We start from the raw sequence: 10508 nt of genomic DNA on the forward strand, positions 1-10508 counted from the left end.
AGTAACCATTTGACTAACTAATAAAAGAGCTAAATAAAGACCAAGGAAGACCAAAAACCAGCTGCCTTCTCTTCAGCCAAAAACGTGAGTTTCTCTTCTTCCTCCCTCCATTGATGTTCAATCAAGCAAGCTTAATTTCCTACCTTGTTTCACCATAAAACCCTAACCCCACTTCATTAAAATTTTACCCTACACCTTAAACAAGCTTTTGGCAGCCAAGAAGAGGAAAGAAAGAGAAGTTTGAGTTGGGAAAAAAAACTGCCCTATTCAAGGTTAGTGCACTATATACCTAAAACTCTTTAATTTCATGAAATGGAACTTGAATTTAGTAAGAAAATGTAATTTAAATGAACAAAATTCATGTGTATGTGTACATGAGTTTTGGCTGCCCTAGTGAAGGAATAGGAAGGAGTGTTTTTGATGAGCTTGAAGTGAACTAGAATCATGTAGGAAGTTTATAAACATAAGAATAATAAGTTGGTATGCTAACTAAGGCATTTTGTAGAAAACCTAATGTGAAGCTAGGGTTTTGGGGAGTGAAAATTGACTTGGCTTAGGAAATTGTTAGAGCACATTTTAATGGTCAATTAGTGACCATCTTAGGTAAGTTGACCATAAAATGGACTGAAAAATAGGATTGCAAAGTGAAGTTGCAGTGCCTCTAGGACAGCAGAGGGAGGTGAAAATTCAGTCCACTTGCACTACCATAACTTGGGCTGTGTTGGTCCAATTGGTGTTTGGCCAATTGGACATGAAACTAGGCTTATAATGGCACATTTTTGCTGAAGAAACCATGCCCAAAAGACCAAAGCAAGAGGACCAAAACTTGGCCCCAATCCGGACACCCTGCAACAGCCCCTGCAGAATTGACCAAAGGCCATAACTCACTGTAGATTTGGTTAATTGACCTGAAATTTTTACAGAAACAAGATAAGATATAGACAAACAACTTTCATGAAGAAACGTACTCCAAATAATGCCATTAACCCATTCAAATGATTGGGCAAAATTAAGTTATCAAACCTGCAACTCTGCAGATTTACATTTGAACAGTAATGTTTGGATGACTATAACTCCCTCTAGAAAACTCGGATTTAGGCGATTCTTGAACCGATGAAAATCTAAGGCATAGTAGAACATTTCATATGAAGAAAGTTAGGCCAAATTATGAACTTAACTTGATCAAATTACTGACCAAAGTTGGACCAAAATCTGCCAAAACCCAAAAGTGCAGCATGAACGGTGCACGTGAACAGTAAACTTATTTTGGCCATAACTTGAGCTACAAAACTCCAAATGGAGTGATTCAAAAAAGGAAATTCAACTAGACAGAATAAGGAACAACTTTCATGTTTACTATTTCCTCAAATTCCCACTGTAAAAATAACAAATGGAACAGTAAAGATGAAGCACCAAATCTGAAAATTTTGTTCAATTAGCATTAAGCTTAGAAATGGTATTGGCAACCAATACCAACAAGTTTTAAATACAAAATGTGATATGTTTGGGGTGTTAAAACCAATACACCTATTTTCTATCCAAAAGTCAACATTTTTGTTGACCAATGAGGTGAATAGTGACACCAAAACCAAAAATTGGCAATTTTGCCAAAATGACCTAAGCTTTGAGAAAGTGACCAATACCAACAAGTTTTAAATACAAAATGTGGTATGTTTGGGGTGTTAAACCCAATACACCTATTTTCTATCCAAAAGTCAACATTTTTGTTGACCAATGAGGTGAATAGTGACACCAAAACCAAAAATTGGCAATTTTGCCAAAATGACCTAAGCTTTGAGAAAGTGACCAAAACCAACAAGTTTTGAATACAAAATGTGGTATGTTGGGAGTACTAAAATCAATGTACCTATTGTTTATGCAAAAGTCAACATTTTAGTTGACTAATGAAATGAATAGTGACATGAAAACTTGAAATTCAAAAATTGTGAAACTTAAAAAAATGCAAAATGCCCTAGTAGGCCTAATGTGATTGGTTTGGATAGTTTGGCATGCCAATAGGGTATTGTTTTAGCAGTACTGCGAAAGGAAAGGCTTTATGCCTGTATTCATGGCTTTATGCCCGTATCATGGCTTTTATGCCCGTATTCATGGCTTTTATGCCGATTATATGATATCATGGCTTTTTAGCCATACTGACTGCATACGTGGTTGACGTTCTACGTCCCATGGTATGACGGCCCGAGGCACCGCGGTGTCCAGTGCCAACGACCCGTTATCGATCCAATGCTCAAGATAGGTTACTTGGGCATGGAAAAGTATAACTGTGATTGAACTGATTATTAAAGAAAATACGAAAATTAAGTATCAGGAATGATTACAAAAAAATACAAAGAAGCTCAATATCATGAAGAAAATAATTAACGAAATGCATGAAGAAGTTAATATCATGAAACATGATTAGCCCTCGACTACACAATAAGTTAGTAATTATTCATTTCTTATGAACACAATAGCAAGAAAATTATTATTTTTATTTGCATATTGTATTTTCTTGTATTATTGGCACCACTAAGCTTTATGCTTAGCGCGTCGCTTTTGCAACGCGTAGGTACTGAAGATTTGGACAGAGGGCCCAGTAGACCACAGATTCGGTAAGGTAGTTCACAGTTCTGCATAGTGTCCGTGTCACCTCAACTTCTGCAGTGCATTGGTAGGACACTAGGTGTCATTTTGGCATTCTGTAATAAATTTTGATTTTCTCATATGTAATGAAACTTATGTAATGTATTTTGAATTTCATGTAAATAATGCAAATTTGTGTTTGTAAATGGAAAAGTGAATATTGATCTGTAACTGGTACATGATTATCAAATGAGGTGAATGATTGAGAAATGAATGTGAACTGAAAAATATTGAGATTTTGATAAATGGAGTTGAGATGAATGAATAAGAATATAGGAAGTGTTTTTCACAGGTTCCGAAGAACGGTTTTCTCCATTTTTAGCCGGTACTCTGCCGGATTTTCTTTAAAATTTTCGGAACCTCAAATAAATTATAATTTCGATAAAAGGCTTAAATAAATTATACTTCACAAGTTATATTCAAAAGGAAGAATAAAAATGAATTAAGATAAAATAGAGTGCTCGGCACACTGAGTGGCGTAACTTGCTCGGCTACACTGTAGTCGGGTAAGGGGTGTCACAATCAAAATTAGACAAACACATTATAAGAGATAAAAAGGGAATAAATACAACTAAATTTAGCTTCATCTTCCTCATTCCACTCACTTGGCCGAAACTCTCTACCCTAAGCCATCCTCCATTAAAGCTCCATCAAGTTTCAAATTTCTACCATTTTCTACCATATTTTCTCACTCTCCAAACACAAAAATGATTTATTTCACTTTGAGAAGAAGATTAGTGGCAATTAGAAGAAGAGAAATTGAAGAATTGGGAAGTTTAGAATCTTGCTTCAAGAGGTTAGTGCTAATTCTCAGCCCTCTCTATCTCTATTCATGGTTAGGAACATAATTTGAGTTAGAATTTATTGAAATTGAAACAAAATATACATGTTAGGGCACCCATGAATTTCGGCAGCCATGAGTAAAGGATGGTTTTGATGATTTTTAATTGAATTAAAGTTGTGTAGTGATGGCCTTTGATAAGAATATATGGATTAGAACCTTGATTTCCATGTGTGGTATGAGATTGAGATATTGGGAATTAGGGTTTTGAGCCAAAATTAGGGTTTTGCCAAATTATTGATGAATTAATGTTATGAATGTCAATTAGTAACCATTTGATGTGGTTTGACCTTAAAATGGAATTGGTTGTGGCATTGAATTGTGAATTGGATGTGCTGCTTTTTGTGCTGGAAATTCTGGACTTTGAGTCCAGTGGGTTTGGGCAGCCATAAGTTGAATTGTATAGTTTTAATTGGTGTAAGGCTAATTGAAGGTGAAACTAGGGACATAATGCCACATTTTTCATGAAGAGACTCTACCCAGAAAACTAATACAAAGTGACCTAAAATTGGCTTGAATCCTGGTAACAAAATCTGAATATGGAAAAATGACTATATGAATAGTGATTGTTCAAATTGGCATAACTTTGTATAGAGAGGTCCAAATGATGTAATTCTTGAACCCATGAAAAGCTTAGACATAGTAGAACAACTTTCACGAAAAATAGAAATCTAAATTCTGACAATAACCAAATCAAATTACTAACCAAAATTAGCTCATCAAAATTATCAGAACCAAAATTGCCTAGAAAATTTTGAACATTGACCAATCCGGCCAATTATGGTAAAAATGTCATAACTTAAGTTACAAAACTCCAAATAGAGTAATTCAAAAAGGGAATTAAAGTAGAGACATTAAGGAACAACTTTGATGAAGAAAGGTTGGCCAAAATTCCACTGTAGATTGGTTCAATGGAACAGTAAACTTAGATGACAAAAACTAAAATTTTGGAAAAGCTTCTAAGAGGATTTGAATTGTAATTGGCAACTAATGGCAACAAATTTAAAACTCAAAATGTGGTACTATCATGAATTTAGAAATTGTATTCCTATTATTTATGAAATAGTCAAAATTTGTATGAATAGAAATTTGAATAGTAACCACTATGATACAAAATGTAAAGAACAAATACCTAAGATGCAAATATGTCCATGTATGCCTAGTTATGATTGGTTTGGATAGATTGACATGCCAATATTGTAACACCCTCACTTTAGCTAGTCCATACATTCGACTATTCCGGTGATTAATGCCTGTCCGGATAGCCAGAATGTCTGGAACTATAATTAAACTAGAGTGAGGAGTCATAAATAGACCAAATAATAGTAAGAAAAATTAAGAAAAAATTTTAGAAATGAAATACAACAAAGTTAAATGAGCCTATACCCCGGCGATGAGTGACCCTGATGAGAAGTTGCTGTCTTTACAGCTAGTAGTCATAAACCCGAGAGAAATGTTGTGAAATAATTTCTGGGATGCCAGAAAAGAGTTACGGCGCCCTAGGTAATATTAGAATGCCAAGAAAATGTTAGGAGAATTTTTAAGATCGGTACAGACAGTTTTAGCTCAATGAGCTAAACGGAGGGCATTTTGGTCATTTCTCCTTCAGAGACGATTTTTGATCGACTTGTCCACTTATGTAAGTGAGATATATGACATTAAATATGAATAAATATTGATGAAAAATTTATTAAAAATAATAAAAGAAAGAAGAAAAAAAAATGAAGTAAATGAGACTTATTACATCATGTATAAGTCACCATGATGCAATTAAAAATGCCTAGCCAATTAAACTTGGACAAATATGATTAAGGGACATTAAAGAAGATAAAGAAGACTAAAAATTAACCCATCTTCTTCCTTTTATTTCAGCTGGCCGAACCAGCTATCCCTCACTTCCTCCATTTTAATTTTTTTTTCTTTCTTTTCCTCAAGCTTGATCCTCCTTACATCTCACCCCAAAACCCTAAACCATCTTCACTAAAATTCATCCTCACATCACAAGAAAGCTCTTGGCAGCCACAAGGATTAGAAATAGTGAAGTTTAGGCAAGGTTAAGTGAAGCTCCAAAGAGGTTAGTGCTAATTTTACCCTTCTCCTTCTTCTAACTTTGAAATCTAGTAGAATTATAAAGAAATTACTTGAAAAACCAAAGAAAATATCCATGAAGGAACAACATAAAATTTCGGCCAGCCTTGGTATGTGGCTAGTTAGATGTGTTTGATGAGTTTATATATGTTTATGAATGATGAAGGATGCTTATATATGCATTAGAAGGGAAGATTGAATGAGTTGCATGAATTAGGGGAGAAGGTGAGTTAGGGTTTAGGGCAAACTTAGGGTTTTGCTCATGTGTTGGTGAATGGAAGTCCTAATGGTCAATTAGTGACCATTTGGCTATATTTGATGAGGAATTAAAGTGATTTATGCCAATGGAATTGAAGTTAGGTATGCTGCCTTAGGTGACCTGCAGGGCTAGATGTGAGTTCAGCAGATTTGGATAGCTATAGCTTGAGTTGTGTAGGTTTAATTAGTGCAAGGCCAATTAAACATGAAACTAGACACATAATGACACAACTTTGATGAAGAAACCTTGCCTAGAAAACAAACTTAGAATACCCTAAAAATTGATCAAATCTGGGTAACCAACCTGCTGGTCCTGGCAATTGACCAAATAAATAGTGTTTGTTTATTTGGTCATAACTCAGTATAGAAATATCCAATTGACCTGAATTTTAAATAAATAGAAAGCTTAGATAATTTAGAACAACTTTCATGAAGAACATAACTCCAAATTTTGACCAGAACTTAATGAAATTATCCACCAAAGTTAAGACACTAAAATTGCCAGAATTGATTCTGCCTAGAAATTCTGGGTAGGATGCAATCTGGCCAGCCCTAAAGAAATTAGAATAACTTAAGCTAGAAAACTCCAAATAAAGTGATTCAAAAGGGGAAATTAAACTAAACACAATAAGGAACAACTTTGATTAAGAACATTTGGCCAAATTCTCACTGTAGAATTGCATAATAGAACAGTAAACTCTAGCACCCAAAACTAAAATTTTTGATTTATTTCCTATTGGTTTAAAGTATTGATTCGCAACCAATGCCAACACTTTTGTGAACCAAAATATAGTAATTTCATGTAGTTAGAACTCATGTAACTATTATGTATGAAAAAGTCAATAAATTGAGTGAATAGTAATATGAGAATAGTAACCCCAAAAACATAAAGAATAATAAAAGGAATTAAAGAAGCCATTATGAGTACTAATATATATATAGTATAATTAGTGAATTAAAATTTCTTAAACTTTAGTGACTTTAGGACATAAAGGAATAATCCATATGGAGGGCCTTAGGAAAATATTTCGATGTACAAATAGTACACAAAAATTGATCGATGCGAATCGCAATTATCATGAATGGAATGATGAATGTATAAATTACGAGAAATGCATAAATTATGTGTAATTGTGATTTAGGAATTTATGTTTTCACTAGAAATAGAATAAAATTTTATGAATTGTAATTGAACCTTATAATGAAATAATGACATAATAATATATATTAATGCTTAATGATACTAATGTGCCCATGTATTGCCTAGAAACGTGTGTCAGATTGGATAGATTGGTATGCCAATAGAGTATTATTTTAGCAGTACTGCATAAGGCTTTATGCCTGTATTCATGGCTTTATGCCCGCACTCATTGCTTTTATGCCCCATTACTTGTTATCATGGCTTTTAGCCATACTGATATGTTATCATCGCTTTTTAGCCATACTGACTGTATACGTGGTTGACGTACTGAGCTTACACGTCTCATGGTATGATGGCCCGAGGCACCGTGGTGTCCAGTGCCAACGACCCGTTATCTAATTTAGTCAGCCTGTCATAGGTTACTTGGGCAGTGAAATTTATTGAAATGAGTTAAGAATATTAGCAACTAAAAATATTAGCAATTAAATAAATGAGTAAGAATATTAAAATTTAATTATTATGAAATAACTGTTATAACCTATAAAGTATTGAATGAAATGTTAAAAAGATTTGCAAAAGAGATATAACTTAAATAAGCATTACAAATGCACTTATTTTCTTTTTATAATAATATAAAGTTAAGAATAATAATATTCTTAGAATTTTTGGGGATTTTATATTACTACTGTGAATTTATGAATAAATAGCTTATTAAGAGGAATAAATTAGAACGAAAGATAGTTGATACTAGAAGTATTATATTAAATTAGATTAAATTTCAGAGTATCCAAAGTATAATCCATTTATTTCTTTATTTATATATTATTTTCTTGTTATATTATTGCACCACTAAGCAGCAATGCTTAGCGCGATGGATTGTTTACTTCACGCAGGTACTGAAGCAAAAACCTAGTGGACAATTAATTGGGATTTTTGGAGTCCAGATCTGCAGAAGTGTCTGAAGTATTCTAGGTTGTCACCTCCTCAGCAATGCATGTAGATAGGGCTCACATTAGTCATATTATGTAATTTGTGCATTATACTTATTTATTATGTTGTAATGAAAATTAGGAAATTGTATGTAATATGCACTTGATGTAAATTATGAATTTATGCAATTAGTTTGCAAATTATGTAAACTAATGAAATTGAGAATTTTGATATATGTAATAAGCATGAATGAATTTGTACAAATGAGTATGGATTTGAATTACATAATGATTTTTGAAATGATGATATGAGTATGGATGAATTATTGTATGAAAAATATTGTTGAGATTTTTAAATAGGTAAATATTGAAATACCCCAAACGATAATAAAATAGGGAAAACTCCGCTGGTTTCTCCTTAGAAAAATAATTGATATTAAAATATAACAAGAACAAAATTATTAAAGGAATAAAGTAAGATAAGATAGGGTGCTCCGGCACCGAGTGTGACATGCCTTGCTCGGCTACATTGTAGACGGGTGAGGGGTGCCACAAATACGGTTCTGATTTGCAGTACTGCTTATGGCCTTATGCAGTTCTATTATCATGGCTTTATGCCATTCTGTTATTTATGGCTTCCAGCCATTCTGTTACATAATGATTGATATGGCTTTATGCCTGATTTGCTACTATGGCTTTTTAGCCATTCTGTTGCATACCTGATTGACATTATGTGTCCCACGGTATGACGGCCTGTAGTGCAAGTGTGTCCAGTGCTAGTTTACCCGCTTATCCAGTCCAGTCAGTCTGTTATAAGTTACTTAGGCAGTGAAAAATATTAATGAGATTAAAAATATATTGAAATAAAGTAAAAGAATTAAACAATAAGACAAAGAAGGAAAAGAAATATTACAATAAAATAAATGTTCTCAAAATTCAATAAAATTTTAAATGATGTCTAAAATCATTATATGATCAACCAATAAAATACTAGAAAGAGTTGATATCTTAAATTTTAATTAGCCTTTAACTAATCCAAAATTTATTGAATGTGCATTTTCCTTTATAAGCACTACAACTAGGAAATTATTTCTCTTATTTGTATATTGTATTTTCTTATATTATTGCACCACTAAGCAGAAATGCTTAGCGCGTTGGATTTTCCATCGCATAGGTACTGGAGATAGAGATAAAGCCCAATAGTCATCAGACTGGAATTTTTGAGAGTTCAGATCTGCAGATAGTGTCTAGTGTCACCTCCTCGTTGCAGTGCATTTTGGTAAGGCCGCATTATTATATTAGGGTATTTTATTTTTGTTCATTATAATTAATTTTGGAGTTACAATGTGAATTGTCAATTTGTATAATTAATTTGTACATGATGTAAAATAATAAATTTGTAAATTTCACGTATAAGACGAGTTTGAATTTAATATGGATGAATGTATGAATTTTATAGAAATGAATGTGAATGGAAATGATTGTATTATTTGAATTATAAAATGTTGAAGAGATTTTAAACAGGTGAATATGTTAATACGACAAATGTAAACAAAACAGAGAAAACTCTGCCCGTTTCCCCACTAAAAAAAAATACTGAGTTTGAAATTATAATGGCGTTAAAATCAATATGGAATAAAATAAGATAGGATAAGGTGCTCCGGCACAGAATGTAGCATGCCTTGCTCGCCTACACTGTAGACAGGTAAGGGGTGTTACATTAAACTTTTCAAGAAGTAGAAAATTTAAAATAAATAAGACCTTAGTAGTGCGATGCTTTTAAATGTGTGTGTGAGATGCACAATGCTCCCACTGGAGTCTCACATTAGAAAATAATAAGAAATTAAAGTGAATACATAGTAAGGGGAGTCAAGTAAAATTGACTTTAAGTCATTTTTTGTGGAGACAACTCCAAACTCAAATAACTAAACTATGCTGATAATTTTCAATATTATTTAGATATTTTTTAGAGAAAATTTCACATGATATTAAAGCAGACCTTAAATTAGAACCTGAAAAGAGACGATGGATTGTGTCGTAACAAGCTATACCCAAGTGAATCCATGGGCTAGTAAAAGAAGAACTAGACCAGTAAAGTCAAGCCACAAAAGAAAAGGCCAAAAGTAACAATGGGGAGTCAAGTCAAATTGATTTAAATCATTTTGGTAAAGACAATTTTAAACATAAACAACTAAACTATACCAACAGTTCTCACAATTTCCTATTGAGTGTGTGGTTAGCTTATTTATATACCTCTTTGCTATAAAAAAATTAGTATTATATATTTTTAAAATAATTCATAATTAATAAAATAATTACCCATAATAAAAAAGAGAAATAGCATTTTTCCTTATGAAAATACTTGAATATCTTTGCTGGTGTGATGTTGGGTAATTACTAATTTCTTGACTCATAGACTTAAATTGTTGCAACTAATGCATTAAACATTCTTTTCTAATAAAGAGGTTATATTATGGCATTAAGCATGATGATATGCTCAATCATGTTGTTTTCATGATCTTCTTCTTCCCATCCCCAACATTTATTACAAGATATTTGATATTAGTTTATTGTCTCTTTAATTAATTAAAATAAAATTATAATGATA

Source organism: Hevea brasiliensis, chromosome 3 (genome assembly GCF_030052815.1).
Source record: "Hevea brasiliensis isolate MT/VB/25A 57/8 chromosome 3, ASM3005281v1, whole genome shotgun sequence".
NCBI lineage: Eukaryota > Viridiplantae > Streptophyta > Magnoliopsida > Malpighiales > Euphorbiaceae > Hevea > Hevea brasiliensis.